At 42.2% G+C, this 16,347-nt stretch overlaps 1 non-coding gene across 1 annotated transcript; it reads left to right on the forward strand.

The window, feature by feature from the left end:
• The first annotated feature begins 13,140 nt into the window (after positions 1–13,140).
• TRNAK-CUU lies at positions 13,141–13,214 on the forward strand. Its single transcript has one exon. It is a non-coding gene; the product is annotated as a tRNA-Lys (tRNA).
• The last annotated feature ends 3,133 nt before the right edge of the window (positions 13,215–16,347 follow it).

Below are 16,347 nucleotides of genomic sequence, written 5' to 3' on the forward strand. Positions count from 1 at the left end.
CACACTTAGGTAAATGTTTTAGAATGGGGACTCACTATGCACATTTTTTAAAGTTTATTTATTTATTTTTTGAGAGACAGAGAGAAAGAGAGAGAGTACTAGCAGGGGAGAGGGGCAGAAGGAGAGAGAGAATTATAAGCAGGCTCCACAGTCAGCATGGAGCCTCACTAGGGGCTTGATCCCATGACCCTACGATCATGACCTGAGCAGAAATCAAGAGTTGGATGCTTAACGGACTGAGCCACCCAGGCGCCCCAAGATTTTATTTTTAAATAATCTCCCCACCGAACGTGGGGCTAGAACCCCACACCCCTGAGATCAAGAGTCGCTCCCTCCACCGCCTCAGCCAGCCAGGCGCCCCGATCAGTCAGGATTCTTAATCACAAGCAATAGAAGCTGACTCTGGAAGGTTAAGCAGGAAAGGAGTTGACTAAGGAATATGGAGTTTTTCACAGAATTGTTGGCAGGACTGGATAATCAAGTCTAAACTGCCAGAAACGATGCCTGAAACCAGGTCACTGAACAAGCTTGATGAAAAAGATATCACGGCCTAAGGAAATGGCACATTCTGGAGGTGTACATAGACGAGGGCTTTGAACCTCACTATAAAAAACCCCCCTGCCCTACACTGTCACCAGCACCAGGAAAAAGCAGGATCTCTCCTTTCATCATCTATGTCAGCAAAAAGAGAAGCTCCATGGAGAGTCTGGTTTAATTACCACCCTCACTGTCAGATCTAAGTCTCCCGAAAGCAGGGGTGAGGTCACCTGCTTCCAGGCTAGCGCAAGGGCCTGAGAATCTGACGCAGGGCTTGGAAACTCGGAATTTCCACAAATATAGAAAATAAGGCTGCCAGATAAAATACGGGATACTTGGTTAAGTCCACATTTCAGGGAAGCGATGAATAATAGTTAACATCCACGCATCCCAAACATTTATGGGACATACCTACGCTTAAAAATTATTTGTGGTTTCTCTGAAATTCAAAGGTAACCAGGTGTCTTATGTTTCTATTTGCTAAACCTGGTAACGTGAACAGAAATGCTGTTCCAAAGGCGATGGGCGGCCACGAGTGAATATTTCAAACATTCCCCACACTATCACATCGCTTTACTTAAGATAAGCACCGAAGGGAGCCTGGGTGCCTCACTTGGTTGAGTGTCCGACTCTTGATTTCGGCTCAGGTCACGATCCCAGGGTCATGGGATCGAGCCCCACGTTGAGCCCCAGTTCGGGCTCTGTGCTGAGCGTGGAGCCTGTTTAGGACTCTCTCTCTCTCCCCTTGCCCCTCTCCCCTGCTCACACTCTCTCTCTAAACTAAATAATAATGATAATAATATTTAAAAATAAATAAATAAAAAGAAGCACCAACAATAAACAGGAATTTCTAACTCACCAACAGTCTCACTTCAAAAAAATGTTTGCTAGTTTACAGGTAAGAAATGATATTTAATTATTGCTTTAATTTACCTTTCTTTTTTTTCAATTAATTTTTTAATGTTTACTTGTTTTTGAGAAAGTGACAGAGTATGAGTCGAGGAAGGGCAGAGAGAGAGGGAGACACAGAATCTGAAGCAGGCTCCAGGCTCCGAGCTGTCAGCACAGAGCCTGCTGGGGGGCTCGAACCCATAAAGTGAGATCATGACCTGAGCAGAAATCGGACGCTTCACCGACTGAGCCACCCAGGTGCCCCTACCTTTCTTGGATTTTTAGTGGGACTGAACCACTTTTCAATCCTTCAGTATTTTTATCTCCCCCTTTGTGAACAGATCAGTCTTGTGCAAATCATTTCTCTGTTGGGGTCTTCATGCAATAAATATACTAAATATACAATAGTATACTATAAATATACTAAATATTCCTGTGTCTGGTTTATTGTTAATCTTTTAATTCATGACCCTTTTATTTACAGAGGTTTTACACGATCAATCTCTTACTTCCTCGCCCCTGTACATAGAACAATTTTCCCCTTCTAGAGATCAGATAAATATTCACTTATATTGTCTTCTAGACTTTTATGGTTTTACTTATTTATTTTTACCTTTGAATGTCCATGGAGTGGGGTGATGATAAATAGACTTTTCTCTAAATTGTTAACCAATGGGGACGCCTGGCTGGCTCAGTCGGTGGAGCATATGACTCTTGATCTCAGTGTAGTGAGTTCAAGCCCCACCATGTTGGACCTAGAACTTACTGTTAAAAAAAAAAAAAAATATATATATATATATATATATATATATATATATTCAGTAGGATTCCATATACTGAGAATGACTAATCAAAAAATAAAGTAGAAAAAAATCATACTCATCATAGGACAAAAGCTATTAAGCTAGTTTTTTTGTTAGGCAAATTTAACAAAACATGTAAAACATTTCTAGTGAAAATTAGAAGATGACATTACTAAAGAGAGGTACACCATGTTCAGTGATGGGAAGACACAATATCGTAAAGAGATCAATTCTCCCCCAACTGATCTATAAATTCAATACTCCAATAAAAATCCCTGCAGGTTTGTGTGTGTGTATGAAATTTGATAAGTTGGTCCTCCAATTGTACGTAAGAGAAAAGTGTCAATAAGTCACACGTTCTTTTTTTCCCAACAATTATTTATTGAGCATTAATTATGTGCAGGGTGCAGAGTTGACAGGAATAAAACACAAGATCCTGGGACTCTCATAGTTAACAAGACAAACCTGGCCTTTATCATTTAGTGGATATAAGCCTACAGATGAAAATATCTAAAACTGAAAGAACGTGATTAAAACAACATGGGATGGTTATCCAGTCAATTGGCAGAGCAGATAATCAGCACAGATCTTTAGCTTATAAATGACTTTTCTGTCTTGTTAAGCTTTAAAAGTTCAATATTTTGTTAAGACAGCCCGGCATGGTATTTGCCCTTGAACAACTTGGCACATTCTGAAGAACAATACGAGTGAATTTTTTTGTACCAGATATTGACGACTTATTATAAAGATATAGCAATGAAGATATTGTGGTATTGGCTCAGTGATAGGTAAGTTTCTTTTTGTCTTTTTTTAATTTATTTTTGAGAGAGAGAGAGACAGAGAGAGTATGCGTGGGGGTGGGGGCCAAGAGAGAGAGACACACGGAATCCGAAGCAGGCTCCAGGCTCTGAGCTGTCAGCACAGATCCCGACGCGGGGCTCGAACCCACGAACCGGGAGATCATGACCTGAGCCGAAGTCGGAGGCTTAACTGACTGAGCCACCCAGGCGCCCTGATAGATAAGCGTTTCAATGGAATGGAACAGAGAAACCAGGACAGACTCTCATATCCGGAAACTTACTACATGACTGAGCTGGCTATAAGTAAGAGGAGAGACAGGATGGACTGTTCGTTATTAAATGCTTCTGGAAAAATCGGTTGTCCAAATGGAAGAGATTGATAAGGTTACATCACTAACACGCCGTGCGCGAAAATAAATCCCGGGATAACTAAATACTTAAATACAAAAACAGAATGTGAATGCTTTCGGAAGGAAGTCTGGTAAGCACAGTCATGAGGATAAGGAGAAAAGGGAATTTTCGCAAATCGCTAGTTCATGGGAAAGGTAAGGATGGTCCTGGCTCTCCAAACTCCAGAGACACTTTTACACAGGTGCACATGGAAACATGTACATCCTTCGGTAGAGAATGCGACTCTTGATCTCAGGGTTGTAGGTTTGAGCCCCACGTTGAGGGTAGAGATTACTTACAAAACTAAAATCTTAAAAAAAGAAAAGAAAACTGGAACCAAAATTTTATTTATTTATTTATTTATTTATTTATTTATGTATTTAAAATGTATTTATTTAAGTCATCTCTACACCCAACGTGTGGCTCGAACTCACAACCCCGAGATCAAGAGCGGCACGCTCTTCCCACGGAGCCAACCAGGCGCCCCATGGAACAAAACTTTTAAAGAAAAAAGAGAAAGAAAATCTCTGAAGCCCATATTGGAAAATAGTAGGATTTGTCATGTCTGAGCTGTGATTAAATAGGCGTTTATTTTCTGATCCTTTTTTACGTGTTTGAAATATTTCACAAATCCAAAACATTTTTTTTTTTTAAAGAACCAACACGACTGGGTGCATGTGGGTTTGAAGTCAAGAGAGGAGTCCAAGATGACTCAGGTTTCGTGTCTGGTGATGATGTCATTGACAGGAAAGGAGAAGCTGGAGAAGCTGGCTTTGTAGAAGATAAGGAGGTATATTTCGGGCACGTTCAGCTTAAAGAAACAGCAGAACATCCAGCTAAGAAACACACATTAGGATGTGAGAAGCCAGAGGTCGGGACAGGAAACTGGCCTGTGTACAGGGAGTGGCAAAGCAGGACACTGGCCCTGAAGCCCACTCTTTCACGTCACCGGGACCAGGTCACACGAGCCTTTGTTTTCTTTTTCTTCCCTCCTTCCTTCCTTTTTTCCTTCCTTCCTTTCTTTGTCTTTCTTTCTTCTTCCTTCTTTTCTTTTCTTTCCTTCTTTCTTTCTTTCTCCTTCCTTCCCTCCCTCTTCCCTCCTTCTTTCTTTCTTTCTTTCTTTCTTTCTCCTTCCTTCCTTCTTTCCTTCCTTCCCTCCCTTCTTTCTTTCTTGCTTGCTTTCTTGCTTTCTTTCTTTTCTTTCTCCCTTCCTTCTTTCTTTTATTTCTTTCTTCTTTCTTTCTTTCTTTCTTTCTTTCTTCTTTCTCCTTCTTTCCTTCTTTTCTTTCTTTCTTTCTTCTTTCTCCTTCCTTCCTTCTTTTCTTTTCTTTCTTTCTTTCTTTCTTTCTTTCTTTCTTCTTTCTCCTTCCTTCCTTCTTTTCTTTTCTTTCTTTCTTTCTTTCTTTCTTCTTTCTCCTTCCTTCCTTCTTTTCTTTTCTTTTCTTTTCTTTCTTTCTTTCTTCTTTCTCCTTCCTTCCTTCTTTTCTTTTCTTTTCTTTTCTTTCTTTCTTTCTTCTTTCTCCTTCCTTCTTTTCTTTCTTTCTCTTTCTTTCTTTCTTTCTTTCTTTCTTTCTCCTTCCTTCCTTCTTTCCTTCCTTCCCTCCCTTCTTTCTTTCTTGCTTGCTTTCTTGCTTTCTTTCTTTTCTTTCTCCCTTCCTTTCTTTTCTTTCTTTCTTCTTTCTTTCTTTCTTTCTTTCTTTCTTTCTTTCTTTCTTCTTTCTCCTTCCTTCCTTCTTTTCTTTCTTTCTTTCTTTCTTCTTTCTCCTTCCTTCTTTTCTTTTCTTTCTTTCTTTCTTTCTTTCTTTCTTTCTCCTTCCTTCCTTCCCTCTTGCTTGCTTGCTTTCATATAAGCCCCTCACAGAGAAGAGACTCCCGAGGAAAAGAGCAAGACACAGTGCTGAGCCAGGCAGTGAGGACTGGGGAAAGGTTGCTGAACATGGTGAACACTCGCAGGCAAGAAGATTGTGTCAGGCAGTGATGAGAGACCAGGTGGCAGGCAGCTGAGGAACAAGTGTCAAAGGCAGGAGAGGCAGTGGTAGCCGATTCATTCTAGAAAATAGGCAATGGAATGGAGGGGAGGTACTATATATTGTTTATGGATAAGTACACATGTAGTGAAAGTAGACAAACTCGCATGGGAAATATATACACCAACTCTATGTATACACATACATAATATTCACACATATGCATGTGTGTACGAATATATGTATATTTACCTATGTGTGTGCATGTGTCTCTTTTTTTTCTCTTTCTCTTTTTTTTTTTTTTTTTTTCTGTGACAAAATACCACAGGCTCATAAACAAAAGAAATTCATTGCTCACGGTTCCGGGGACTAGAAGTCTGAGTTCAAGGTGCCAGCCAGCATGGTTGGGTGAAGGCCCTCTCCTGGAATGCAGACTTCTCATTGTGTCCTCACGTGGAAGAAGGGACTATGGAGGTTTGTGGGGTCTCTTTTATAAGAACACTAATCCCGGGGCGCCTGGGTGGCTCAGTCGGTTGAGCATCTGACTCTTGATTTTGGCTCAGGTCATGATCCCAGGGTTGTGAGATCGAGCCCAGTGTCAGGCTCCATATTGAGCATGGAACCTGCTTAAGATTCTCTCTCTCTCTCTTTTGCCCTCTGCCCCTCCCCCACTCGCACTCTGTCTCTAAAAATAAAATAAAATACAACAAAAAAATTTTAGAAAGGACACTAATTCCACTCATGAGGGCTCTGCTCTCATGACCTAACCAATCCCCAAAAGCCCCACTTTCTAATACCATCACGCTGAACATTAGGATTTCAACATGAGAATCTGGGGGGGGACACAAACATTCAGACCATAACCATACGTGTGCATAATGGAATATATTTTCATCATTCACCATACTAATTAACAGACTATTCAGAATCTGCCACAGTGAACAAATATGTACAAACATACATACACATTTGATATATACATAACGATAGGTATGCATATTATATATCTGTAATTTTTTGCTAGTGCAAGGAGGATATGAGGAAAGAGTTGAACATTTAGATTGATCCCAGCCCCGAAATTTCAAATGAACTACCAGTCACAACTGCGGAAAAAGAAAATTCCAGGGGGCCCCTGGCTGACTTGGTTAGAAGAGGATGAAACGCTCGATCTCGGGGCCGTGGGTTCAAGCCCTACGTTGGTTGTAGAGATGACTTAAATAAATAAACTTAAAAAAAAAAAAGAAAATTTCACAAAGCTTTTCACATGGAGCACTCTGAGGAGGACAAAGACTTAAAAATATACTGACTCAGTAGACATTTTCAGCCATTTCGAGAGAAACATGAAGCCAAAGTCAATAACCATCAAGGATTAGATACAAAAAATATATTCTTTCAGAGGAAAAATTGAAAATCGCTCCCTAACTACTAGGGGAAAAGCAATACAATGGCAAAGCACTTGGTGTGGAGAGATTCGGGCTTTCCTACGTTAACAAATCGGGAGAAGAGCAAATAACCAGAATAAGTCATCAAGCTGGCGGAAGTCTAGAAAATTAAGTAAAGGGCCAAGGAGACAGAGTAGTTTCTACAAGGTAATAGACTGAACAGCATTTCCCACATGTATGTGACCAAGGGACACTCTTAAAATTATCATATGTGACCAGAACTCCACCAGGAGCTCAAGACATAATGCCCATTTGAATTAAAGTAGACAGCCAAAAACCAAACATGTTTTCTGGAAAATTGATTGCTTCAAGAAAAGATTGTGATTTGATTCACAGGCTTTAGAAATTGTCTAAGATGCCAAAATACCAATGGTAGCATATTTAGAAGATTAAATTATTTTTATTTTATTTCTTTTTAAAGATTTTATTATTATTATCATCATTATTATTTTATTTAATGATGGGGCGCCTGGGTGGCTCGGTCGGTTGAGCGTCTGACTTTGGCTCAGATCATGATCTCACAGTTTGTGGGTTCGAGCCCTACGTCGGGTTCTGTGCTGACAGCTCGGAGCCCAGAGCCTGCTTTGGATTCTGTGTCTCCTTCTCTCTCTCTCTCTCTCTCTCTCTGCCTCTGCCCTGCTAGAGCTCTGTCTCTCTCTCAAAAATAAAAACATCTAAATAAATAAATAAATAAAAATTTTAAAAAATGTTTATTTATTTTGACAAAGAGGGATAGAGAGCAAGCAGGGGAGGGGGGGAGAGAGAGAGAGAGAGAGAGAGAGTCCCAAGCAGGCTCCACACTATCAGCACAGAGGCCAGCACGGGGCTGGAACCCATGAACGATGAGATCATGACTGGAGCCAAAACTTAACTCTGGAGTTAAGTCAGAGGCTTAACTGACTGAGCCACCCAGGTGCCCCTTGACTCTATTATTTATTTCTTTTTTTTAATTTTTTTCAACGTTTTTTATTTATTTTTGGGACAGAGAGAGACAGAGCATGAACGGGGGAGGGGCAGAGAGAGAGGGAGACACAGAATCGGAAACAGGCTCCAGGCTCCGAGCCATCAGCCCAGAGCCTGACGCGGGGCTCGAACTCACGGACCGCGAGTTCGTGACCTGGCTGAAGTCGGACGCTTAACCGACTGTGCCACCCAGGCGCCCCTTGACTCTATTATTTTTTAAAAGTAATCTCCACACTAGAGATGCCTGGGTGGCTCAGTCGGTTGAGCCTCCGGCTTTGGCTCAGGTCATGATCTCAAGGTTTGTGGGTTTGAGCCCCACGTATGGCTCACCACTGGCAGCACAGAGCCCACTTCGGATCTTCTGTCCCTTTCTCTCTCTGCCTCTCTCTCTCTCTCTCTCTCAAAAAATTTGATCTCCACATCCGACATGGGGCTCAAACTCACAACCCTGAGATCAAGAGTTACGTGCTCTACCGACTGAGCCGACCAGGTGCCTTTATTTTTAATTTATGAAAAACACAATATATTAAGCCCAGAGATTTTTATTAAGTTTTGTTATAAAATGTGACATAAAAGTCAATGTTCAAAAATGTTGACATTAGGGCGCCTGAGTGGCTTGGTTGTTAAGCATTTGACTTTGGCTCAGGTCACGATCTTACGGTTCGTAAGTTCGAGTACCACACTGGGTGAGCTCGCGCCCCGCTTTGGGAAAGCATGAGCCCCACTTTGGGTGAGCCCCGCTTCTCTTTCTCTCTCTCTCCCTCTGCCCTTCCTGGGATAGTCTCTCTGCCCCTTGCTCACTTGCAGCCCCTCTCTCTCCCTCAAAAAGATTTTTTTTAATTAAAAAAATCTTAAATAAAAAGAATTTTTAAATCTTGTTTAAAAACAAGAACAGTGTGTGATGCTTGGCTGGCTCAGTCGGTGCAACGTGCAACTCTTGATCTCGGGGTTGTAAGTTTGAGCCCCACGTTGGGTGTAGAGATTACTTTTTAAAAATCTGAAAAAGGGGCGCCTGGGTGGTGCAGTCGGTTAAGCGTCCGACTTCAGCCAGGTCACGATCTCGCGGTCCGTGAGTTGGAGCCCCGCGTCAGGCTCTGGGCTGACGGCTCGGAGCCCGGAGCCTGTTTCCGATTCTGTGTCTCCCTCTCTCTCTGCCCCTCCCCCGTTCATGCTCTGTCTCTCTCTGTCCCAAAAATAAATAAAAAACGTTGAAAAAAAATTAAAAATCTGAAAAAATATATATGGGGTACCTGGATAGCTCAGTCAGTTAAGCGTCTGATTCTTTAAAAAATTTTTTTAAAAATGTTAATGTTCATCTATCTTTCAGAGAGAGAGAGAGACAGAGCATGAGCAGGGGAGGGGCAGAGAAAGAGGGAGACACAGAAACGGAAGCAGGCTCCAGGCTCTGAGCCGTCAGCCCAGAGCCCGACGTGGGGCTCAAACCCACAGACCGCGAGATCACGACCTGAGCCGAAGTCGGACACTTAACATACTGAGCCACCCAGGCGCCCCTGCTCGCACAGAGCTTATAATCTACGGGGGAGAGACAAACAAAAGATGTAGGTAATAAGTACTTCAGGGAGAATATCAAACAGGGAAGGGGAAAAAAGAAGGAATCTGGGGGTGGAGGTGGGTGCAATTGTATTGTATTTTATTTATTTATTTCTACTTTTTAAATATAATTTACTGTCAAGTTGGCTAAAATACAGTGTATACAGTGTGCTCTTGGTTTTGGGGGTGGATATTTTTTTGAGAGAGAGAGAGAGAGAGAGAGAGGATCCCAAGCAGGCTCCACGCTGCCCGCGCAGAGCCCAGCGCGGGGCTCGATGCCACGAACTGCGGGATCGCAACATGAGCCCATATCAAGAGGCTGACGCTTAACCCACCGAGCCCCCCAGGCGCCCCGTACGCACACTGGACTTCAAAGACAACACAGAAAAAAACGAAAGTAAAATATCTCACGAATATTTACTTTATATTAATCACACGTTGAAATTGCATTTTGGATGGACGGCTTTCCCTTGCCTTTTGAAAGGTCGCGTCCCGCCGCTTGGCTTTTACTAAAAACCTGCGTTGGGACCTGCTTTCGCTAACTGAAAGAAGTCCAAGGATTTTTTTTCACTTTTACCAGACAAGGCAAAAAGGGTGAAAACTACGTTTGCTTGGCAGTGAGCTGTTATCGGGGCAGTGCACCCCAAACCGTGAGAGTGGCCCCACCAAGCCCCTGCCCTGGGAAAGCGCTCGGCATCTCGGCATCTCAGCAGCCTTAGCTTTGAGCTGTGTCTGTGAGAATCTGTGCTCTGTCTCCACTTATTTTGTGCATCCATTAGCAAAATGTGTCCTACGGTATCAGAAAAGCCCAAGACGGGTTGTTTTGAGGTCTGGGAACACTCAAACCTTTTTCCGTATAAATTAATGGTAATTGCTTCTTTGCTTTATGCCATTTTGGCTTATGACAAATCTCACTTAGGGCAATGTTCTCCTCTAACGTAGTGGGCACAACCTGTATTGGGTTAAAGAAAATGCACCGAGGGGCGCTTCCCTGGCTCAGTCGGTAGAGCATGTGACTCTCGATCTCGGGGTTGTGAGTTTAAGATCCACGCTGGGTGTAGAGCTAGCTTACTTTTAAAAAAAATCTTAAAGAAAATTATTTTCACCTGTTGTGGGTTTTTTTTAACTGTTTGATCATGTCTAGTAGAAGATTTTTTTTTTTAACTTTTAAAAAACAGTTATTTATTTTTAAGAGAGAGAGAGACAGTGTGAGCAGGGAAGGGGCAGAGAGAGAGGGACGCACAGAATCCGAAGCAGGCTCCAGGCTCTGAGCTGTCCGCACAGAGCCCGACGTGAGGCTGCAACTCACGAGCCGTGAAATCATGACTGAGTCAAGAGTTGGATGCTTGACCAACTGAGCCACCCAGGCGCCCCTAAAGATTTTATTTTTACGTAATCCCTATACCAATGTGGGGCTTGAACTTACAACCCCGCGATCAGGAGTCATATGCTCTACTGCCTGAGCTAGCCAGGTGCCCCTTGGCTAATCGAGTTTAAATGATATATGAGGCTCACATTATATTTCTATCGGACAGTGCTGGTACAGATGGAATATAAAGTCATGAACACTGGATAAGATAGACCACCAAGGAGGGGTGCCTGGGTGGCTCAGCCGGTTAAGCATGTGATTCTTGATTTCGGCTCAAGTCCTGATCTTTCGGTTGGGTTCTGTGTTGACAGTGAGGAGCCTGCTTGAGATTCTCTCTCTCTCTCTCTCTCTCTCTCTCTCTCTCTCTGCCCCTCCCCTGATCACTCTCTGCCTCTCTCAAAAATAAATAAATAAACATTGAAAAAAACAAGACAGATCATCAAGGGATGCAAGAGTAGCTAAAGAAGTCCAAAGACTGAGCCTTCAGGCATGCCAACATTCACACACACACACACACACACACACACGCGAATATCTATTTCTATCTCTACCTATCCTCTATCTATCATCTATCATCTATGTATATAGTGTATATATATATATATAGTGTTTATACACACATATATAGTATATAAATATATTTTGTGTATATATATATATATACACACGTTCAACTTTATTAAGCTACATTTATAAATAATAAAGCACACTTGTTATATATATATTAATATATCTGTATATACATGTAACCATCACCTCATATATATATATTTTTTCACTGTAGCTTATTCTGAAGGAACCATTCTGAATAGATTCATTGGGGAAGAGAGAGGAACACAAACACCTCGCTCGACAACATACAGCTACTCTTTAATTCAGCGGTTTCAGAAACCATTATTATTTCACTCTAGATAATCAAAGAAATCAAAGGCTCTAACTGTTTACACTCGTTTTTGTGAGATTCAGGCCTTATGAGGCCGGTAAGCGTCTGGTTTGGGTTTATTTTGTTTATTTATTTGCTTGTTCGTAACTTTTCTCTCGACCCAAGTATCCCTGGGGAGCGAGGAGGATGAGTTTATCCAGCACAAGGCCACTTGCTAAATAGACTGTCCCCACACTTCTCCGGGGGGTGGGGGATGGGGGTGGTGGCAGGGAGCCATTCGAATAGTCTAGGATGTGATTGGCCTTCTCTAGAATTGCTCAGTAGGGAGGCCCTGATGGTGCATGCATTTAATAAGTATTTCTGAATGTCACAGAAACTACAGTCACTGGGGAGGACAATGAATTTCAGTGTGACGTTTAGGTGGTAAATGCCTCCTATGCATTAGTTCCCTGACTATCATGTTTTCATTCTCCTGGTGATCTTTTACAAGCTTTCAGTAGTTCTTGGGCACAGCACGCCATTTTATTTATTTATTTATTTATTTATTTATTTATTAATTTTTTTTTTTAACGTTTATTTATTTTTGAGACAGAGAGAGACAAAGCATGAACGGGGGAGGGGCAGAGAGAGAGGAAGACACAGAATCGGAAGCAGGCTCCAGGCTCCGAGCCATCAGCCCAGAGCCCGACGCGGGGCTCAAACTCACGGACCTCGAGATCGTGACCTGAGCCGAAGTCGGACGCTCAACCGACTGAGCCACCCAGGCGCCCCATAGCACGCCATTTTAAAAGGCAGATTATCACATCATAAGAACAACTATAGGAATATGTTCCCTTAGACATCACTGTTCCCAACACTCTCTGGCTTCCTTGTCAGTTACTTATTTACTTACTTACTTACTTACTTACTTATTTATGCCATTGTTCACTCCAAACTAGCACATACTAGCAGTTTACCAGTGTATAATTAACTTTAAACTTTTAGACCAAGGAAATGTCTGGAAATAGACAGTATGTATTTTACTACTACCATTTTACCAACATGCTTTCTCTATTTTACTTATTTGTTTGTTTATCTATGTATTTATTTCTAAAGAACCATTATTTAAAATGCTTATTTATTTTGAGAGAGAGAGACAGCATGAGCAGGGGAGGGAAAGAGAGGGAGGGAGAGAGAGAACCCAGAGCAGGCACCATACTGTCTGCATGGTGCCCCACGATGTGGGTCTGGATCCCACGAACCCTGAGATGGTGACCTGAGCCTAAATCACCAGTCGGATGGTCAGCTGACTGAGTCACCCAGGCGCCCCTCTCTGTGTTCAATTCTGGAAAATTTTATCTACAACGTACACAAAAGCAGAAAGAATAGTACGTATACAGAATCCTCATGTACCCATCACCCAGCTTCGACCGTTACTGGCTTTTTGCTAATCTTGTTTCGTCTACCATCCCCCCCCCCTTTTTGTTGTGCTATTTTTTTAAATTTAGCTGAATTCCATATAACATAAAATTAACCATTTTTTAAATTAAAAACTTGTGAGGGGCGCCTGGCTGGCTCAGTCGGTAGAGCATGTGACTCTTGATCTCAGGGTCGTTGAGTTCAAGCCCCACGTTGGGCAAGGAGTCGATGTTAGAAAAATTAATTGCGATAAAAAGCATGTACTATAAAATTTACCCTCTTAACCATTTTTTTATTTTTATTTTTATTTTTTTTTAAATTTTTTTTTTTAACATTTATTTTTGAGACAGAGAGAGACAGAGCATGAGTGGGGGAGGAGCAGAGAGAGAGGGAGACACAGAATCCAAAACAGGCTCCAGGCTCTGAGCTGTCAACACAGAGCCCGACGCGGGGCTCGAACTCACAGACCGTGAGATCATGACCTGAGCTGAAGTCGGACGCTTAACCGACCAAGCCACCCAGGCGCCCCTTAACCATTTTTTTTAAAATGTGTATTTATTTTTGAGAGAGAGAACGTGAGCTGGGGAGGGCCAGAGAGAGGGGGGGACAGGGGATTTGAAGCAGGCTCTGTGCTGACAGCAGACAGCCTGGTGTGGGGTTTGAACTCACGAACCATGAGATCATGACTTGAGCTGAAGTCAATGCCCAACCAACTGAGCCACCAGGCCCCCCCACCAACCTTAACCATTTTTAAGTGTGCCATTCAGTAGTGTTAACTATATTCTCATCGTTGTGTGTGTAACAGATTTCTAGAATTTTTTCATCTAGCAAAACTGAAACTCTATGCCCATTGAACAACTCTCCGTTCCTTTCCCTTCACCCCCTCAGCCCCTGACAATCACCATTCTACTTTTTGTTCCCATAATTTTGACCACCTAGACGTCTCAAATAAATGGAGTCATACAGTAGGGTGTGTGTGTGTGTGTGTGTGTGTGTGTGTGTGACTGACTTATTTCACTCCATGTAATGTGTCAAGGTCCATCCACATTATACCATGTGACAGGATTTCCTTCTTTTTTTAAGGTTGAATGATATTCTGCAGTTAATCATTTAAATTCAGTACATTCTCCACCCCCTCTCTCTAATTGCAAAATCTTTTTGTCATCCCAGAAGAACACCTCATACCTGTTAAGTAATTACTCCCCATTTCCCCCTCTGCCACTCCCTAGCAACCGCTAACCTGCTTCCTGTCTCTATGGATTTGCCTTTTCTGGGTATTTCATACAAAAAGAATCATGCAATACTTGATCTTTTGCGTCTGGTTTCTACCATTTAGCACAATGTTTTCAAGGCTCATCCAAGCTGTAACATGTATCAGTAATTCATTCCTTTTTATGGCTGAAAATATTTCATTATGTGTCTGTACCATAATTTTTTTCTGTTCATCACTGATGGATATTTGGGTTGTTTCCATCTTTTGACTGTTACAAATAATGCTGCTCTAAACATTCACATACAGGTATCTATATGGACATATGCTTTTCTTTCTCTTGGATATATATACCTAGGATTGGAACTGCTTGATTATATGGTAATTCTAGGTTTTTTTTGTTTTTTTGGTTTTATTTTTTTTTAATGTTTATTTATTTCTGAGACAGAGAGAGACAGAGCACGAGTGGGGGAGGGGCAGAGAGAGAGGGAGACACCGAGTCCGAAGCAGGCTCCAGGCTCTGAGCTGTCAGCACAGCGCCCCACGTGGGGCTCGAACTCACAAACCGTGAGATCATGACCTGAGCCGAAGTCGGCCGCTCAACCGACTGAGCCACCCAGGCGCCCCCATTCTAGATGTTTTTTAAGTAACATCCACACCCAATGTGGGGCTCAAACTCATGACCCCGAGATCAAGAGTCACATGCTCTACTGATTGAGCCAGTCAGGTGTCCCTGTATGTTTAATATTTTTTAGGAATTGCCAAATGTTTTTTTCCATAGTAGCAACACCATTTTATATTGCCACTAGCGATGTATGAGGATTTCAATTTCTGCACGTCCTGGCCAACACTTGTTACTTTCTTTGGAGAAATGTCTATTCAAGTCCTTTGCCCATTTTTTAATTGCTTGTTTGCCTTTTTCTGGTTGAGTTATAAGAGTTCTTTGTACATTCTGGGGGTGCCTGGGTGGGTCAGGCAGTTAAGCATCCAACTTTGCCTCAGGTCATGATCTCATGGTTCATGAGTTTGAGCCCCGCATCAGGCTCTCTGCTGTCAGCTCAGAGCCGGCTTCGGATCTTCTGCCCTACTCTGTCTCCACCCCTCCCCTACTCGTGTTCTCTCTCTCTCTCTCTCCCTTTCCCTCTTTCTCTCTCTCAAAAATAAATGAACATTAAAACATTTAAAAAAATAATTCTTTGTACATTCTGGATACTAAAATCTTATTGGATACATACTTTGCAAATATTTTTCCCATTCGATGGGTTTTCTCTTTACCTTCTTGATGATGTACTTGGATGCACAAAAGTTTTGAATTTTGATGAAGTCCAATTTATCTATTTTTTCTTTTAGCACTCATGCTTTTGGTATCAAATCTTAAGAATCCATTGCCAAATCCCAAGTCATAAAGATACGTTCTTATGTTTTCTTCTAAGAGTCTTATAGTTTTAGCTCTTCTAGTGAGATCATTGGTTTATTTTGAGTTAATTTTTATATATGGAGTGAGGTAGGGGACCAATTTCATTCTTTTGTATGTGGAGATCTGGTTGTCTCAGGACCACTTAGTGAACAGACCATCCCCGCGCCCCCCCGCCCCCCGCCATTGAATGGTCTTGGCACTTTCTGTGGTATTTTAAAGCAAATTCTAGGCATCGTGTTGTTTCATTTGTAAACACTTCAGTTTGCATCTCGAATCTATGAAGACTGCTTTTTTAAAATTTTTTTTTAATTTTTTTTAACATTTTATTTATTTTTGAGACAGGGAGAGACAGAGCATGAACAGGGGAGGGTCAGAGAGAGGGAGACATAGAATCTGAAACAGGCTCCAGGCTCCGAGCTGTCAGTACAGAGCCCGACGCGGGGCTCGAACTCGCGGACCGCGAGATCATGACCTGAGCCGAAGTCGGCCGCTTAACCGACTGAGCCACCCAGGCGCCCCTGAAGACTGCTTTTTAACATAACCGTCATGCCATGGTCATATGTAGTAAAATTAACAATTATTCCTTAATATCATTTAACATCCAGTCCTTGTTCAAAGATTTCCTGTTGCCTCAAAATTCTCTTAACGCTGGTTTGATTGAAACAGGACCCAGCAGAGGCCCCTGGCTGGCTCAGTTGATAGAGTGTGCGACTCTTGATCTCAGGG

This window comes from Panthera tigris, chromosome X, assembly GCF_018350195.1.
Source record: "Panthera tigris isolate Pti1 chromosome X, P.tigris_Pti1_mat1.1, whole genome shotgun sequence".
NCBI lineage: Eukaryota > Metazoa > Chordata > Mammalia > Carnivora > Felidae > Panthera > Panthera tigris.